Source organism: Vigna unguiculata, chromosome 8 (assembly GCF_037176805.1).
Source record: "Vigna unguiculata cultivar grain cowpea cultivar isolate G323 ecotype 2 chromosome 8, ASM3717680v1, whole genome shotgun sequence".
NCBI classification, from domain to species: domain Eukaryota; kingdom Viridiplantae; phylum Streptophyta; class Magnoliopsida; order Fabales; family Fabaceae; genus Vigna; species Vigna unguiculata.
Window position 1 is genome coordinate 19,303,910 of NC_140799.1, and position 20,783 is coordinate 19,324,692.

Genomic DNA, 20,783 nt, shown 5'->3' on the forward strand with positions numbered 1-20,783 from the left:
CCGCGGTCTCAGCCCTTCCGACATTTCCGCTGCCACCGCGCCAACCATCATAACCTTCGCGCAGTCACTCACGGTAGTCAAACCCTAATGGGGAGAGAGACTATCTGGACACGTGAGAGTCTCTCAATGGGCTATTTTACCCTATTTCAGGTGGTTCCTCTATAGGAACCTTAAATTACTTAAAAGAGGAAAGAATCGTCTGACGGCAGTTCATCGCCGACCAGACAATTTCTGAAAATATTCTAGAATCAGCACTTTAATTGGAATACAATAATTCATACAAAATCATACCAAATTCAGAATATCAATCAAAATTAAATTAATCGACGCATGAAATTACTCTATTGAGCATGCCAATCAAATTAAAATTAAAGTTAACGCGTAAAGCTCCCCTAACCTGGTCTCCTTTGCTTAGAACTTTGAAAAATTCTCCTTTGATCACTAATGGCCCTTTTTGGTTCTTCTCAACACTCTAAATCCTCACAAAACACTAAATTTTCGTTCCCCCTTCTGCAACCACCAAAACCCTCTTTCTTACCTTTAATTAGCCTTTTAAAAGTGCTCTTAATGCGGTTTAATGGTCTAAAACGAAAATCCAATTATATTCTGGTTAATGTCCTTTAATTGGTTGTCTTATGATGGTTTTCCAACCCTCTTTGGCTGCTAGGGTTTTCCTCTACCCTTTCATATTCAATCCAAAACTAAGTTTGGCAAAAATAAAGTTTAATTTGGGTTCTCCAAGGTTTGAACCCACAACCATGCCAATGCCAAATCCATGCTAAACCACCAAGCCAATTCATGTTTCTTGCTAACTAATATAATTCACATATTATATTATTCCACAACATATTATTAAAACAATAATAATTAATTAATACATAAATAACATACATAGGACTTGAACCCAAGTCCTCTCACACAATTATAATACTCTCAACCACTTTAGCTAGTACTATTTCCACGTCATACAAATCAGAATTAAATACCATAAATGTTCTTCCTGCCTGCATTTATTAATTAATTATTTATTTAATTATTTAATTTTCATGGGTCTTACAAGTATAAGTCAACTATGTGATAAAGGCTTTAAGTCATGCTTGAACCAAATAATTGTTTGATATATGATGCATGTGGTAGTATTGTTTTGATAGGCAAAAGAGTAAACAACATATACCTACTTGATCTGCATCATGCATCATTTAGCATCCATTGTTTGCTTACAAAAGAGGATGACACTTGGTTATGGCATAGGAGATTTTGTCACATACATATGCAGCATTTTAATCGGCTGAATAAAAAACAATTGGTTGAAGGACTACTAAAACTCAAGTTTGAAAAGAATAGAGTGTGTGAAGCATGTCAAAAAGGAAAACAGACTAAGGTCTCTTTTAAACCAAAAAATGTTGTTTCATCTGAAAGACCTTTAGAGATGCTTCACATAGATCTATTTGGTCCATCTCGAACCATGAGCCTTGGTGGCAATCTTTAAGCATTAGTCATTGTTGATGATTTTTCTAGGTACACATGGACTTTGTTCTTAGCTACCAAAAATGACACTTTTCATGCCTTTAAAAGACTTGCCAAAATGCTTGAAAATGAAAAGAGTTCCAAGATAGTTTCTATTCGAAGTGACCATGGTGGGGAATTCCAACATGAAAAGTTTGAACACTTTTGTGAAAAGCATGACATTAATCATAATTTTTCTGCACCAAGAATCCCACAACAAAATGGTGTTGTTGAAAAGAAAAACAGGTGACTTGAGAAACTAGCTAGAACTATGTTGAATGAAAACTCACTACCTAACTATTTTTAGGCTGATGCAGTGAACAAGCTTGCTATGTTTTAAATAAAGTGTTGATTAGGCAAATTTGAAGAAAACCCCCTATGAGCTTTTCAAAGGGAGGAGGCCTGTTATAAGTCACCTAAAAGTATTTGGATGTAAGTGTTTCATCTTAAATAATGGCAAAGAAAGTCTTGAGAAATTTGATGCAAAAGCGGATGAAGGTGTTTTTCTAGGCTATGCTACACAAACTCATGCATATAGAGTCTATAATAAGAGATTGATAATTGTTGAAGAGTTTATGCATGTTGTATTTGATGATACTAGCCCAAAGTTGCAAGATCAAGTGCCAAAGAATGCAGATGAAGAAGATCTACTGCAAGAGCAGATTTCTGCTGCATAAAAGCCCTCTAATGCAGGAAATCAATCGGTTGAAAAGGAAAAATAGGCGACTGAAAAAGCTACAGACAACAACTTGCCCAAGGATTAGATCCAGCCTAAAGGTTTATCAAAGGACAACATCATATGTGATATCAAACAGGGAGTATCTACTAGACGTAGGATTGTATTTTGTGAACATGTTGCTTTTGTATCTCAAATTGAACCTAAAAATTGAACTCAATCAATTCACAAGAAATGATGTGTGGTTTTCAGTGCCTAAAACTAATGATATGAATATAATTGGAACTAAATGGGTTTTCAGAAACAAAATGGATGAAGATGGTAATATTGTAAGAAACAAAGCTAGACTAGTTGCTAAAGGATATAATCAAGAAGAAGGCATTGACTTTGATGAAACTTATGCACTTGTAGTTAGGCTAGAAGCTGTGAGATTACTCTTATCATATGCTTGCATGTGTAACTTTAAATTACATCAAATGGATGTGAAAAGTGCATTCTTGAATGGTTTCCTAAATGAAGAAGTGTATGTATCACAACCTCCTAGATTTGAGGATCATCTCTATCCTAACCATGTTTTCAAATTGAAAAAGGCCATATATGGTTTGAAACAAGCACCAAGACAATGGTATGAAAGGTTAAGAAATTTTCTCTTATTAAAAGGTTATGCTAGAGGTGTAGTGGATAAAACACTCTTCATTAGAAAACATGAAAACGATGTTATACTTGTTCAAGTGTATGTTGATGATATCATCTTTGGTTCAAATAACAACACATTGTGTGAAGAGTTTATTGCAACTATGCAGGAAGAATTTGAGATGTCCATTATGGGTGAGCTTACCTACTTTCTCAGGCTGCAACTCAAGCAACTCAAGCATGGAACATTTTTTAAACCAATCAAAATACTGTTTTGACTTGTTGAAAAAGTTAAAAATGGAGGATTGCAAGGAAGTTGCCATTCCAATTACAACAAATTGCCTTATCGATGAAGATGAGGTTGGCTAACTAGTGGATTCAACTAAATATAGAGGGTTGATTGGGTCTTTGCTCTATCTTACAGCAAGTAGGCCAGATATTCAATTTGGAGTATGCTTATGTGCTAGGTTTCAAGCAAATCTAAAGGAATCACACTTTAAGGCTGCAAAAAAGAATTCTAAAGCACGTTAAGGGAACAACCAATGTTGGTTTATGGTATCCATGTGATTTTAACATAACTCTTAGTGGTTTTTCAGACTTGGATTACACAGGGTGCAAATTGGATAGGAAAAGCACAAGTGGTACTTGTTATTTGCTTGGATCAAGTCCAATCTCATGGAATAGCAAAAAGCAAGCATGTGTGGCACTCTCCACTACTAAAGCAGAGTATATTGCTGTTGGACATGGCTGTGCACAAATCATATGGTTGAAACTTCAACTTTTGGATCATGGTGTAAGTCTAAGCAAGGTACCTTTGTATTGTGATGATACTAGTGCCGTCAACTTAACCCAGAATCCAATACAACATTCTAAAACCAAGCATATAGAGATTAGGCATAATTTCATTCATGATCATGTTCAAAAGGCAGATTGTGAAATCAAATTTGTTAAAACTGAAAATCAATTGGCGGATTTGTTTACAAAACTATTGGTTAGAGATAGGTTTAACAAGTTAAGAACTGAACTAGAAATATTGGACATCAAGAATGTGGTCTGATGTGTTTTTAGCATGTGAATCTTATGTACTCATGCACTGGTTTCATAAAAATCAGCTGTTGTATGCAAAAATTGAAAACTGTCATATTCAACCTGCTGGTTTTTCATTTCAACATGTTGATTTCACTTAAATATGCCTCTGTTTGCACAAATCATGATCTGTCAACCTATTGATTCTATTTTTCAACATGTTTATTTCACTTAAATTGTCACAGAATGATGAAAAATTGATCTGCTATGGTTTTTAATCTGTTGTTTTCACAATTCAGTATGTTGATTTCATTAAAACTGAATCTAGAAAAATGAAGTTCAATTTTACAATTTTCAATCGATTGATATTCAAAATCAGTAAGCTAAATTCACTTAACCAGATTCTGGTTTTAATCTCTGATGCTCTGATGTTGTTTTAATCGACTAATTCTATTTTTCAACGTGTTGATTTTACTTAAACTGTGCATTTACTCATGAATTGAATTGTTAAGCTGACCCAACCAAAGGAAGCATTTTTTTGTCTGGTACTATCTGCTCATAATTGCCTATTTCATTAGCCATGTGTTGCTTTTACTGATTTGTTTAACCAAAAAGATTGTATAGTGTACAATTCCAATGTGCATGCAGCTCACATGATCTGAATTGATTGATTCACTCATAAAAACACATTGAAAACACCATGAATGCATGAGATACTATTTTGGACTGCATTAATCTGGTTTGGGTAACCTAAAACAAATTAATTAGGAAAATCTGCCCCATTTAATCAACTTTTTCTGAAAATTAGTCTGTTCAATTATAAATACTGCACTTGTATTGCTGCATTTGCATCATACTTCTCTTAGAAACACCCATACCCATACTCATCATGCCTTGTCATCAACACAGAGCTATCCAATCTGATGATGAGCACTCTACTCCTCCTACCCCAAGGTCTCCAAATCACGAAAGTCATGGGAGAATTGAAGCATGGTTTGAAGATCATGAGGATAACATTCAAATGTTCCTTATTGAGATGAATAGGAAGCAAATAAGCAATCCTAAGGTGTTGAGATTCTCATAGTTGAGGGTTGAAGGCTTTGAGAGCCTATTTCAACAACTCAAGTATTAATAGTGTTCGAATGGAGATCTACAAAAAAGCTTGGAAAGATGTGGTTGGACTCAAAACAAGAGGTGTGTAAGTGAGAAAATGTGAAACTGGGGCTGTTCTAGAATTCAACAAGGTTCAATACTATGGCCAATGCTTGAGGAATCCTGTTGCTGAAATCAAGCACTTCCATGTTGGTTGGTATGATTGTCACAAAAATCCTTGTTCCACGTGGTAGCAACCATTCAACATTGAATGAGGGAGATTTAATACTCATGTACTATATTCAACACAACATTCAAGTGGATTGGATCTATGTGTTTCGTGATCACATGCTCAAGGCCAAGAGACTCATGAATTTTAGGCTGCCATATGTGGCTTTCGTGTCAAAATTCATTGAATACTTTGGAATTGATCTAGAGGATGAGCTAGAAGAGTCAACTGGACTGTTGAACCATACCTCCAACCAAAATCTGCACAAAATGGGCTTTCTCAAGGTGGGAAATGGATGGACAACTGCTAGTGTTGTAGTTGGTGGTGTACATGACCATGAAATTGGCCCAAGTGATGCAAATAAAGAGGAAGAACCAACTGCTGGACCCATGGACTTAATTCCCTACAACCCTCTAGAGGATAGAGGCCCTGTGTACTCACATTTTGAGAGAATGGTGTTGAACCAACTACATGAGCTCAATGTGTCTCAACATGCACATCACAACTATTGCAATCAAAGATTTAATGCATTGGATGGCCAAATCCATAATATCCATGACATGCTTAACTCATTCTAGACCAGAAATGATCCTCAAGATGACTGAGTGTGTTGGTTGTTTAGGATCATGCATTGCATCCATGTGTCAGTTTCAGTTGGTTGTTTTTTTTTCAGTCGGTTGATTGTATCAGCTTAATGTTTTTTTCTCTATTTTTAGTTTTTGTTGGTTGTATTATGTTCCACTATTAATGAAAGGATATGCAATGCTTGTTCTCTTTATGCATTTGTTCTGTTTGATGAATCCAAAGGGGGAGAAAAATTGGAAATTGGAAAATGGAGAAAAATTATCACATTGAACTAAGTAGAAGCATTAAAATTGGAATCAATAATCAAATCTGAATTTGAACCCATCTTATTGATAGGGGGAGCATGTGCATCCTTGTGTGCTTGCTAGCTTGTGTGTATTGCTACCGTAAATGATTTTCAGGTTCACAAGTTTAAAGCTAAGGTGTCATTTCATCAATTTAATGATGTCAAAAAAATGGAAGCAATTTGTAATGGAAGATACAAGAATATAGATAAAAGAAGATAGAGGTTGGCTTCATCAAAGCAGTGGGAGATTGTTCACAAGTGAAGCCAAGGTGGTATACTTCTTGAAGATTGATGAAGGTTTAATGAAGCTCTTTTGAACTATCTTGAAGCCATTAACCATTGAAATGAAGCCTACATTGATGAAGGAAAGGAGATTTGATGGTATTCATGTTGATCAAGGCTGGAACGTGTGCTTTCCACATAGTTACATCATTAAGAAAATGTATTTGAAGTTTGTAATTCATGTTGTAGACCTTGTAGCATTAATTAGATATATTTCGTCTTTGGTGTGTCTTCTAATCTGTTGAATGGTTTTTCAACAGGTTAAAAGGTTGGTTCTAGTAGTCTTAAACTGCAACAAATTCAATCAGTTGATTTATTTTTTAATCGACTATTGAATTTCGTAACAGTTTGACTATAAAAGTTGTGATTTTCGAAGGAGAGATTTGTTGATCATTTTTTAGCACGAAATTGTTCTAGAAACTTGTGGAAATTCTCTCCTTCGTGAATATACAGTTTGCAGCAGTTGAAGATTTATCTTGGATCAATTCTTGGAGCTTTTGGCTTGGTTTGAAGCTTAGAGAAAGTGGTTTGTAGTAGGTTGGGTTATGCTACCACTGAGGTTTGATCTTTCTCAAGCTTTGTGTGTGTGCCTGGTGGTTTTCCAGGTCTGTAAGAAGGTTCTTGTTGTGCTAGTGTGACTCTTGTGTGATTCAAGAGTCTTTTGTGTGGTTTTTGAATATTTTGAAAGTGTAAGGGTGGATACTTTATAAATCTTTTGAAATAGTGGAAAGTCAAGTCGGGTTACCTTGACAAACTAGATGTAGCTTAGGTTTGAGTGAACTAATATAAAAATCTCGTGGTCTCCTCTCCTCTGCAACCTTTCACTCTCACATATTTATTTTAAAGTTTCAAGAACTTAAGTTTTAATTATGTTTTTCATGTTCTTGCATGTTTTCATGACATCTGTAGCATTGAGCATGTTTGCATAATCATTTAGAACCTGTCTTGATCATTCTTGTGCACTGTTACTGGTTTAAAACTTGAATATGCATTTCTGCATTTTTCCCAGTATTTCAGTCAATTGTTTTTCTGTTTCAATCGATTGATTATAACAGAACAAAATCTGTTTAGTAAAATCAATTTGTTAACACTATTTGTGATCGATTGAAAGTATATTGTCCATCACCTTTTTGCATCCTAACTTGGTGATCTAATTGATTCAATCAAAGGTGGTTTTAGCTTTCAAAGATAACCTAAATTTTTAACTAGCCAATTCAACCCCCCCTTCTTGGCATTTCAACCATTTCAAAACTAACACTTAGCATTGTTGGAAGAAGATGCTTGTCAAAAATCATAGCAGATCAATTTTTCATTATCCAGTGGCAGTTTAAGTGAAATAAACATGTTGAAATACAGAAATAGCAGATTGACAGATCATGAATTCTGCAAACAGAGGCAAATTTAAGTGAAATCAACACGTTGCAATGCAAAATCAACAGGTTGACTATGACAGTTTTTAACTTTTGCATACAGCAGCAAATTTTTATGAAACCAATGCATTAGTACATAAGATTAACATGCTACAAACACATCAGACCACATTTTTTATGTCTAAGATGCCTAGTTCAGTTCTTAGCTTGTTAAACCTATCTCTAGCCAATGGTTTTGTAAACAAATCCGCCAATTGATTTTCAGTTTTAACAAACTTGATTTCACAATTACCCTTTTGAACATATCTCTTGGTTAAGTTGATGGCACTAGTATTATCACAATACAAAGGTACCTTGCTTAGCCTTACACCATAGTCCAAAAGTTGATGTTTCAACCATATGATTTGTGCACAACCATGTCCAGCAGCAATATATTCAGCTTCAGCTGTGGAAAGTGCCACACAAGCTTGCTTTTGTCTATTCCATGAGATTAGACTTGATCCAAGCAAATGGCAAGTACCACTTGTGCTTTTCCTATCCAATTTGCACCCTGCATAGTCTGAATCTGAAAAGCCACTAAGAGATATGTTAGAATCACATGGATACCATAAACCAACATTGGTTGTTCCTTTGAGGTACTTTAGAATCCTTTTTGCAGCCTTAAAGTGTGATTCCTTAGGATTTTCTTGAAATCTAGCACATAAGCATACTCCAAACTGAATGTCTGGCCTACTTGCTGTAAGATAGAGCAAAGACCCAATCAACCCTCTATATTTGGTTGAATCTACTGGTTGGCCAGCCTCATCTGCATCCATAAGGCAATTTTTTGCAATTGGAGTGGCAGCTTCCTTGCAATCCTCCATTTTGAACTTTTTCAATAAGTCCAAACAGTATTTTCATTGATTTAAACATGTTCCATGCTTGAGTTGCTTGACTTGTAGCCCTAGAAAGTAGGCAAGCTCACCCATCATGGACATCTCAAACTCTCCGTGCATTGCTACAACAAACTCTTCACACAATGTGTATTATTTGAACCAAAGATGATATCATCAACATACACTTGAAATGGTATCACATCATTATCATGTTTTCTAATGAAGAGTGTTTTATCCACTGCACCTCTAGCATAACCTTTTGATAAGAGAAAATTGCTTAGCCTTTCATACCATTGGCTTGGTGCTTGTTTCAAACCATATAAGGCCTTTTTCAATTTGAAAACATGGTTAGGATAGAGATGATCCTCAAATCCAGGAGGTTGTGATACATACACTTCTTCATTTAGAAAACCATTCAAGAATGCACTTTTCACATCCATTTGATGCAATTTAAAGTTACACATGCAAGCATATTCTAAGAGTAATCTCATAACTTCTAGCCTAGCTACAGGTGCATAAGTTTCATCAAAATCAATGCCTTCTTCTTGATTATAACCTTTAGCAACTAGTCTAGCTTTGTTTCTTACAATATTACCATCTTCATCCATTTTGTTTCTAAAAACCCATTTGGTTCCAATTATATTCATGTCATTAGTTTTAGGCACTAGAGACCACACATCATTTCTTGTGAATTGATTGAGTTCATCTTGCATAGCCACAATCCAATTACTATCATTCAAAGCATCATTCACATTCTTAGGTTCAATTTGAGATACAAATGCAACATGTTCACAAAATACAATCCTACGTCTAGTTGATACTCCCTGTTTGATATCACCTATGATGTTGTCCTTTGATAAACCTCTAGGCTGGATCCAATCCTTGGGCAATTTGCTATGTGCAGCTTTTTCAGTCGACTGTTTTTCCTTTTCAGCCAACTGATTTCCTGCAGCAGTGGACTTTTCTGCAGCAGAAATCTGCTCCTGCAGTATATCTTCCTCATCTGCATTCTTTCACAAAAGTGTTCAAACTTTTCATTTTGAAATTCCCCACCATGATCACTTCGAATAGACACTATCTTGGAACTATTTTCATTTTCAAGCATCTTGGCAAGTCTTTTGAAAGCATGAAAAGTGTCATTTTTGGCAGCTAAGAACAAAGTCCATGTGTACCTAGAGAAATCATCAACAATGACTAATGCATAAAGATTGCCACCAAGACTCATGGTTCGAGATGGACCAAATAGATCTATGTGAAGCATCTCTAAAGGTCTTTCAGTTTAAACAACATTGTTGGATTTAAAAGAGACCTTAGTTTGTTTCCATTTTGACATGCTTCACATACTCTATCCTTCTCAAACTTGAGTTTTGGTAGTCCTTCAACCAATTGTTTTCTATTCAGCCGATTGAAATGCTGCATGTGTATGTGACAAAGTCTTCTATGCCATAACCAAGTATCATCCTCTTTTGTAAGCAAACAATGGATGCTAAATGATGCATGATGCAAGTCAAGTAGATATATATTATTGACTCTCTTGCCTATCAAAACAATACTACCATGTGTATCATATATCAAACAACTATTTGGTTCAAACATGACTTTAAAGCCTTTATCACATAGTTGACTTATACTTATCAAATTGTGTTTGAGTCCTTCAACCAAAAGCACATTCTTGATGTTGAAAGAGGATCCATTGCCTATGACTCCATTTCCAAGGATTCTTCCTTTGTTGTTGTCTCCATAGGTTACAAACCCTTCCTCCTTCAACTCCAACTTTGCAAATTTGGTTTTATCTCCTATCATATGTCTTGAACAACCACTATCAAGGTACCACAAATCTTTCTTATCACCTTTTATGACCAGCAAAACAAATTTGGATTATTTGGTACCCTTTAATAGGTTGGGTCGATCATGGTTATGCCTTTCTAGATCCTTTTGGGATCCATTTGATAATCCCTTTAGGAACATCATATTTTCTAGCATGACAGTTCTTAATAGCATGACCTTTTTGCATACAATAGTTGCATGAAATGAATGGTATGTCACTTGGCATGCTTTTAGAAAAGAAACTAGAGAACTTCTTGGTTTTCTTTTGAAAAGAAGGATTGAAACCAAGTCCAGCTTTGCCAAACACACAATTTTGTGAACCAAGAACAGCCTCTAAGTTTGCTTCTCCTCTTGTGAACCTTGCACAGGTTTTGATAAGGTATTTCACTTGATTTTTCAAAACTGTGCAGTTTTCACAGGATCTTTCAGCAGACTGATTTCTAAATGTTCAAAATCAGTTTTTAAATCAGCTGTTTCTTCTTCCAGTTGACTAACTTTGTTTTCCAGCCAATTGTTTAAGCCTTTCAACCAATTGTTTAATGCAGAAATCTTGTTTGCTTCATTATGCAACTCTTCAAAATCATGCAACAATTGATTATAGTCATTTAAGTCTATAGCACTTACTTGGCTTGAGGAAGATGACTCAAAACCAGCCATAAGACACAAGTTGGCTTCTTTACTCTCATCTTGTGAGGAGCTACTTGTTGTTGAATCATCATTGTCCTCCCATGCAATGTATGCACGTTTCTCCTTTGGCTTCTTCTCCTTTTTCCTATCAACACTCTTCTCCTTTTCTTTGTTAGCATTTGGACATTCAATCTTGATATGTCCTTGTTTTCCACAGTTATAACATGTAAAATTATAAGAGTTTGATTCATTGTGTTTGGAAGTATACCTCTTGGGATTACCTTTGATACCTTTCCTTTTGAGATACTTACCAAACCTCTTGACAAGGAGATTAAAGTTCTCACTTTCACTTGATTCAGCCACCTCATCCTCAATTTCCTCATTTTTCTTGGTGCTAGTCTTCAAGGCTATGTTCTTGACCTTTTTCTCACTTGACTCAAGCTCATTAAGCCTTTGCATCTCAATCTCATGCTCCCTAAGCTTACCAAACAATGCGGTTGTAATCAAAGTGGATAGATCTCTTGTTTCTAAGATAGTCGTGACCTTTGGTTGCCAAGATCTATCAAGACACTTTAGCACCTTGATGTCTAACTCTTCCTTGTCAAATTCCTTACCCAAGCCTATGAGATGGTTGACTATGTGACTGAATCTCTTTTGCACATCCGCTATGGATTCTTCTTGTCTCATCTTGAATAGCTCATATTCTTGAATCAAGGCATGCTTTCTAGCTCTCTTAACATCATTGGTTCCTTCACGAGTCACTTCAAGAACCTCCCAATTTCCTTGGCACTCTTGCATTGTGAAACACGAAAAAACTCATCCATGTTGAGAGATGAAGTGAGGATATTCTTTGCATTGCAATCATATTGGACTCTCCTCCTTTCTTCCTCATTCCATTGAGTCCATGGCTTATTAACCTGCACATCATCAACAATATGTTTAGGAGTATATGGTCCATTTATGATTGCATCCCATATCCCTTGATCTATTGACTCAATAAAGATTTTCATCCTAATTTTCCAAAATTGGTAATTAATGCCACTAAACATAGGTGGTCTATGAATTGAGGCACCTTCACCAAAGGGTAACTTGTTCACTCTTGAAACTTTAAAATGAAAATGCAAGAGAGAAAGGTTAGAGAAGAGAGGACACCACGAATTTTTATACTGGTTCACTCAAACCTGAGCTACATCTAGTTTGTCAAGGCAACCTGAGCTTGACTTTGCACTATTTTAAAAGTTTTACAAAGAATCCACCCTTACACTTCCAAAATATGCAAAAACACCACAAAAGACTCTTGAATCACACAAGAATCACACCAGCACAGCAAGAACCCTCTTGCAGACCTGGAAAACCACCAAGCACACACAAAGCTTGAGAAAGAAACCTCAGTGGTAGCACAACCTTGCCTACCAAAAACCACTTTCTCCAAGCTTCAAACAGAGCTAAAAGCTTCAAGAATTGATCCAGGATCAATCTTCAACAACTGCAACACCTATGATCACGAAGGAGAGAGTTTCAACAAGTTTCTAGAACCAATTCGTGCTCTAAAATGATCAAATTACCTCTCTTTCGAAAATCACAGCTTTTATAGTCAAATTGTTACGAAATTCAACAGGTTGATCGTCAAATCAATCGGTTGATTTCACTTGACTTAAGTGAAATCAGTCGATTAAAAACTAAATCAACTGATTGAATTTGTTGTAGTTTAAGACTACTGCAGCAAACCTTTTAACCTGTTAAAAAGTCATTCAACAGATTAAAAGAGACATTTTAACCTATTGAAAAACCATTCAACATATTAAAACACAACAAAGACCAAACTACATCTAATTAATGCTTTAAGGTCTACAACATGAATTACAAACTACAAGCACACTTTCTTAATGATGTAAGTACATGGAGATCACACATTCCAGCCTTGATCACCATGGATATCATCAAATCTCCTTTCCTTCATCAATGTAGACTTCATTCCAATGTTTATGGTTTCAAGATAGTTCAAAAGAGCTTCATTCAATCTTCATCAAATCTTCAAGAAGCAAACCACCTTGGCTTCTCATGTCAACAAAAGATACCTAAGGATATCTCTACAAAAACCTAACCCTAGCTTCTAGAAACTAGGTCAAATAAGGTTACAAAAAATGAGAGACAAAAGAGATAACTATATGTGTGCAAGGCTAATTTCGTTCTAGCACAAAAGGAGACAAAGAATGTGTCTCATATGTCTCCAAAAAGTGGCCAAAGTGTGCTAAAAACTGTAACATCCCTAAGGAATATTACTGATTTAAATAAATAAAATAAATAAATAAAACATAAATAAGACGCATTTATGAATAAAGCTCATTTCCCAGAATGCGGGAAATTTAAATATTGTATTAACATGTTATAAAAATAGGAGTCCATAATTTATAAAGTTGAAATAATATTCAAATGGCTCCCAAAAGGTTACATAATAATCTCAAAACCAAAATAGTAAATATAGATATAACATCCCATGTTATCCCTCGCTCCGAGTCGAAGCATCTCCTGGCCTACCTGTCAAATCATCTACTCCCGGATAACAAGTTATCCGATCATTGCCACACACACACACAGAAAGGGTGAGCTATGCATAATAATTAAAAATACACATGAAATAAATATGCCACCCATCCCAAATGAGTACAAATTGGTGCAGAAAACGAAAAATGTGCAAGGAGAGAAAGGGCAAGAATGAAAACAATGCACAAAAAAGTTAAATGCTTCAATATAAATGTTACCCAAGGTGCAAAAAACGAGAATCTCAACAATGGGTGTTGTCCATAATTCATAAAACGTGAAAAATATGCAAAGCATGAAATTGAAGAGTGGAGAAGATGATAGTGCTGAAAAATGAAAAACCAGATTGACATATTTACAAAAATGCCACCATTAGGTGCATAATCACAAAAATGCCGCTATTGAGCCTCAAATATTTGCCCATTCACTTAGATGACGTGGAAATGATGTGGCAACTATAACACCCTAATGAGGCCAAGGCAAAGGTAGGAAAAACTTTAGGATTTGTGTGTTTTTGAAATAGTAAGGAAGAAAGAGTTATGGAGCATAGTTTCAAAAACAATCCTTTTTTTTCTTTTATCCTTTGTTGCTCTCTTTTTTTTTTCAGACAACAATCATTTTTCATTTCAACACTCTGTCATCAACAATTATTTTCCTTTTGCCATTTTTACAACTTTGTGGGCCCCCACACTTTATTCCTCAACCAATCTCAACATAATCCACTAGCTCCTTCTTTCTCCCTAAGGTAAGGAAAAACATGGTCTTTTTCTTTTTAAGGTTTAGCAATATGCTCAAAACAAGAAAAAGAGGTTTAAGCTCAAGGGGCTACCAATGGATCAATGTCATGGTTAGCTTATTTGGCCAAGTAGCTAAAAACAAGAAATGCCTCAATCATATTAAATCATGCATGTTCACCTAAGATGCAAAACAACAGAATCAAGCTAAACATTTAAGTACCAACAAGACATGAGCAAATCACACAAGAAAAATAGGAATGACACATGGTAGTTCATCCTTACAATAAAGCTCAAAACTCATAAGGTCAAAAACTCTTTCACAAAAGATTTATTCCAGAAACTCTCAAATCAACTCAATTAGTAAATCACAGAAACAATCCATTCATAGCACATGACTTTTATTTTCCCAGAATTATGATCGTTCCAATTAGTAAATCAAATCCAAAAATCCAATGTCAATATGTTTTATTGAAAGCAGAAACTTTTTTTTTAATAAAAACAAACAGAAAACAAAATTAGAAAAGAAAAAAACAAAACAAATAGAAAACAAATCAGAAAAGGGGGAAATCTCCCCACACCCCCACACTTTATCCATGCATTGTCCTCAATGTATTCAATATGTATAAAATGCAAAGAAAAAGTATGAAGTGTACTTACCTCCTCAAGGTGGAAGGTATGAGGGAGAAGTCAAGTTCATCCCATCCATCGTCTTGTTCAACATATCTTGATTTTCATTAAATATCCGAAGACGATGCCCATTAACTTTAAAAGTTCTTGCTGAAGATTCTTCCTTGATCTCCACTGCTCCATAAGGGAAGACTTCTGTACCAATGTATGGTCCTTCCTAAGTAGAACGCAACTTACCACTCATATGACCAAGCTTGGATTTGTATAGTAACACCTTCTGGCCTACCTTGAAATCCTTTCTAGCCACAAGCTTTTGGTCATGGAACTTCTTGGTTTTCTCTTTGTAGAACTTTGAATTTTCATAGGCTGCAAGCCTAATCTCCTCTAGTTCTTGCAACTGAAGTTTTCGCTCATTTCCTGCTTCTTCCAAATCCAAGTTGCATGCTTTCATGGCCCAATAGACCCGATGTTCAATCTCCACAAGTAGATGACAAGCCTTTCCAAAAACCACCCTGAAAGGTGACATACCTGTAGGTGTTTTGTAGGCTGTCCTGTGTGCCCAAAGTGCATCATCCAATCTTGTGGCCCAATCCTTTCGACTAGGCTTCACTACTTTCTCTAGTATCTTTTTAATCTTCCTGTTAGAGATCTCTGCTTGCCCATTAGTTTGGGGGTGATATGGTGTAGCAATGCGATGTGTCACCCCATACTTCTTCAACATGTTCTCAAGTAGCCTATTACAGAAATGAGTCCCCTGGTCACTGATGATGGCCCGTGGTATCCCAAATCTGCAGAAAATGTTAGACCTGACAAAACTCATAACAACTCGAGAATCATTAGTCCTTGTAGCTATGGCTTCCACCCATTTGGAGACATAGTCTACAGCAAGAAAAATATAAGAAAACCCAAAAGAAGGAGGAAAAGGACCCATAAAATCAATACCCCAAATATCAAATACCTCACAATATAGCATGGGTTGTTGAGGCATTTCATCCCTTATTGTAATGGATCTGGCTGCCCTTTGGCACTGCTCACAATTTTCATATACCCTTTGTGCATCTTTAAAGATAGTAGGCCAATATAATCCACAATCCAACACCTTCCTACCTGTTCTTTGTGTGCCATAATGTCCACCAAAAGGAGATGAATGACAGAACTCAAGCACATGAGGTATCTCGATATCTGGAACACACCTCCTTATGACTTGGTCACTACCAATGCGCCATAAAATTGGGTCTTCCCAGATATAGTACTTTGCCTCACTTTTTAGCTTGATTCTTTCATATTTGGAGAACGAAGGAGGAATAGCAGAAACAACCAAATAGTTAACAATGTCAGCAAACCAAGGTTCAGGAAACATACCTTTCACAATAGTCAATGCTAGGAGGACTTCATCAGGAAAGTCATCCTTAATAGGAACGTTATCTTCTCTATTTTCAATCCTGCTAAGATGATCGACTACTAAGTTATGTGCTCCACTTCTGTCTAGAATCTCAATGTCAAACTCTTGGAGCAGTAGCATCCATCTGATCAACCTTGGTTTTGAATCTGCTTTCTTCAGAAGGAATTTAAATGCTGCATGATCAGTATAAACAATTACCTTGGAACCAAGTATATACGGTCTGAATTTGTCCAAGGCAAACACAACAGCCAATAATTCCTTTTCAGTCGTGGTGTAGTTAGCCTACGCTGTGTCCAACGTTCTGGAAGCATAATATATCACATGTGATAGCTTCCCATCTTTTTGTGCAAGCACCGCTCCTACTGCAAAGTTTGATGCATCACACATCAGCTCGAATGGTAATGTCATGTCAGGTGGCTGGATGATAGGAGTGGTGGTAAGCACCTTTTTCAATGTATCAAACGCAGCTTTGCACTTCTCTCCAAAGTCAAATGCTACATCCTTTTGCAACAAGTTGGAGAGAGGGTTGGCTATCTTGCTGAAGTCCTTGATAAACCTCCTGTAAAATCCTGCATGTCCAAGAAAAGATCGAACCTCTTTCACAGAAGAGGGGTAAGGCAATTGTGAAATAATATCTATTTTAGCAGGATCTACAGATATACCATTCTTGGAAACAACGTGACCTAAAACTATACCTTGTTCCACCATAAAATGACATTTTTCAAAATTTAGAACAAGGTTAGTTTCTTCACATCTCTCCAAGACTCTAGCAAGATTAGACAAGCAGTGATCAAAAGATGAACCATATACACTAAAATCATCCATAAAAACCTCAATACAATGCTCCAACAAATCTGTAAAAATACTCATCATACATCGTTGAAATGTTCCAGGAGCATTGCAAAGGCCAAATGGCATTTTCCTATAAGCATATGTACCGAATGGACAAGTAAAGGTAGTTTTATGTTGATCCTCTGGGGCAATACAAATCTGAAAATACCCAGAGAATCCATCAAGAAAACAGTAATGAGACTTACCTGCCAATCGATCTAACATTTGGTCCATGAATGGTAAAGGAAAGTGGTCCTTCCTGGTGTCCTGGTTTAGTCTTCTATAATCAATACAGACCCTCCAACTATTCTGAATACGAGTAGGAATCAACTCGTTCTTCTCATTCTTGACCACGGTGATCCCAGATTTCTTGGGGACCACATGTACAGGACTCACCCAAGTGCTGTCAGAAATAGGATATATAATACCTGCTTGTAGCAACTTGGTGACTTCTTTCTTTACAACCTCTATCAGCTGAGGATTCAGTCTCCTCTGAGGTTGCCTTACTGGCTTAGCATCCTCCTCCAAGAGTATTCTATGCATGCAAAAAGAAGGACTAATACCAGGAATATCTGCCAAAGTCCAGCCTATTGCTCGCTTGTGATCTTTGATAACCTGCAATAGCTTTTGTTCCTGCTCGTCAGTAAGCAAGGCAAATATAATAACAGGGAGTTTCCCATCCCTGTCAAGATAAACATATTTCAAATGAGATGGTAAAGGTTTCAACTCCAAAGTGGGTGGCTGTTCCACAGATGGCAACATTTTACTGCCTAAGGTAATTTCAGCCACCTCAGCATCACACTCGGACGCCACAGAGGTATCAAATAGTGACACCGCGTCCTCCATATCACCTGTTTTACAATTTTCTCTTTCGTCTAAAATTAAGCCCGAAATATTCGAAAAAGAAAAATCCAAAGAAGAAGAAAAACCGGATAAAACGTCCAAAAGTCCAAAAGCATAATTGTTCACTACATTACTCAATAAATCAATACAAAACAAAGAATGATCTTCAATTGGGTGCTTCATGGCTTCTAGCACGTTGAACTGCACCTTCTCATCTCCTATCTCCATAGTCAAGGATCCTGCATGCACGTCTATCTTGGTACGTGCTGTCATCATGAATGGTCTTCCCAAGATAATTGTGGTTGAACTCATTTCTCCATCATCCTTCATGTCCAAGATGTAGAAATCTGCAGGAAAAATTAACTTGTCCACACGGACAAGCACATCTTCTAGCACACCTGCAGGGTTAACTATGCTACGGTTGGCCAACTGAATGACCACACCAGTAGACTTAAGAGGTCCAAGATGAAGTGAAGTAAAAACAGATAAAGGCATTACATTAATGGAAGCTCCTAAATCTAACATAGCATTGTCAAACTTAGTACTTCCTATAATGCAGGGAACATAAAACATACCTGGATCCTTACACTTTTGCGGCATTCTGACTGCAGGCTTCTTAATTAAGCTAGAGACATTTCTTCCCATGTTCACTACCTCTTTGTCCATAATACGCCTTTTATGTGTACATAATTCTTTGAGAAACTTGGCGTATCTAGGAATTTGTCTCACAACATCCAACAAAGGGATGTTTATCTCCACTTTTTTGAAAGTATTCAGGATTTCTTTCTCTAACTCCTCCATCTTTTTAGTTTTTGGTTTCAAACGGTTTGGATAGGGAGGAAGTATTAGGGGATACCAACCTGGAGTTATCACTGGGTGCAGGCATTTCAGATGTTGCTTGTGTTGCTTCATCTGATCTTCCTCTTTCATCATTAGGTACAACTTCATTGTCCTTATCTTCATCTTCTTGGGCATCCCCAAGGCCTTGTATTTGCTTACCTGATCTTAAAGTAATAGCACTTACATTCCGCGGGTTAATTACAGTTTGTGCAGGCAAATTGCTCGAGCCTTGTTGAGACTTCATTTGATTTAACTCATTTGCCATTTGTCCAATCTGGTTCTGCAAATTTTGATTGGTTGCTTCCATCGTCTGTTTCAACTCATTGATTTGTCCCTTCATCATGTCAGCCATCATTTTCATCATTGCTTCCATGTTTGAATCACCAGAGGTTGCAGCTAGTTGTGGTTGTTGCCTCTGTTGAGGTGGAACATAGACTTGTTGGTGTTGAGGCTGTTGATTTCCCCATTTCTGGCTGGGATATTCCTTCCAATCTGGGTTGTACTTGTTGGAGGACAAATCATGGTTGTATTGCTGCCGAGGTGGTCTATTATTGCCATAGATGTTTGCAGCATATGCCTGAGGTTATTCATTGTCTAACGTCCCTGTCTCTTTTAACATAGAACAAGCCTCTGTAGGATGATTAGTAGAAGCACAAATTCCACATAAAGTAGAAGGGATAGGCTTTTTCTGTAAGTCTGTCAAGGTCCTTACCATGGCCGCTAAGTCATCCAACTTCCCTTCTAATTTCTTGTGATCTGCAAGATATGAAGCTTCTACTCCATGGGTTCCCTTCAATAGAGTTATAGAATTACTCCTTGTGGAAAATTGTTGATGGTTCGACGCCATAGTTTCAATCAATTGTCTTGCATTTGTTGGCATTTTATCCACCAATGACCCTCCACTTGCAGCATCTATCATTTGTCTATCCATGATACTCAATCCCTCATAAAAGTACTGAATGAGGAGATGCTCGTTTATTTGGTGATGAGGACAGGAAGCACATAACATTTTGAATCTTTCCCAATACTTGTGAAGACTTTGTCTTTCTTGTTGCCTTATCCCATAAATATCTTTGCGAATAGCAGCAACTCTAGATGCTGGAAAAAACTTTTCCAGAAATAATATTTTCAGAGTCTCCCAAGTATTGATGGATCCTGGCGGAAGGCAGTATAACCAATTCTTAGCGGCATCTTGCAATGAGAATGGAAATGCCTTAAGCTTGATATGTTCCTTTGTCACTGTTGTAGGTCTCATGGATGAACAAACAACATGAAATTCCTTCAAATGATGGTACGGGTCTTCTCCTGCTAATCCATGAAATTTGGGTAGAAGATGGATTAACCCAGACTTAAGCTCACATTCTCCATCTGGATATTGGATGCACATGTTTTGTGTGATTGCTGCATCCGACGAAGCCAACTCTCTTATTGTTCTTTCTTCCATTCTATCTTCTTGAATTTCTGGTTCAGGTGATGGATCAGAAGATATGTTAATCACCGGAGGTGATTCTAGTGGTACACTTTCAGTGGTAGGTTCAGATGATGATGGTGCTCCTTCAGTAGAACACCTGAGTTCAAGTCTCCTACGTGATTTACGCAAGTTCCTTTCAAGTTCTGAATCAAGTTGATAAAATTGACCCGGATTGGCCCGACTCATGCACTAAGCAGTCCACCTGAAAGTGTTTCCCTGTGTGTTTTTTTTTTCTTCCTATTCTTGTTTTGGAGAAAGATTTCAAGAAAGAAATGAGTTAAGATGTCGTTGGGTCTACTCCCAGGAAAGAGAGGTGCGTCACAGTGGACAACTTAAATACCAAGTCTTTCCCAGACAGAGTTTTCCAAACTAGTCTCAAAAAAATTTCTTAAAAGAAATTCTTAATCAAAACAAAAATAGAACTTTGCTTGGAATATATTAAAAGAAAACTAGAGACTACAAAATAACAAACTATAT

At 36.7% G+C, this 20,783-nt stretch overlaps 1 pseudogene; it reads right to left on the reverse strand.

Moving 5' to 3' along the window:
- Nucleotides 1-2,103: 2,103 nt before the first annotated feature.
- Nucleotides 2,104-20,222, reverse strand: LOC114194918 (uncharacterized; annotated as a pseudogene).
- Nucleotides 20,223-20,783: the final 561 nt, after the last annotated feature.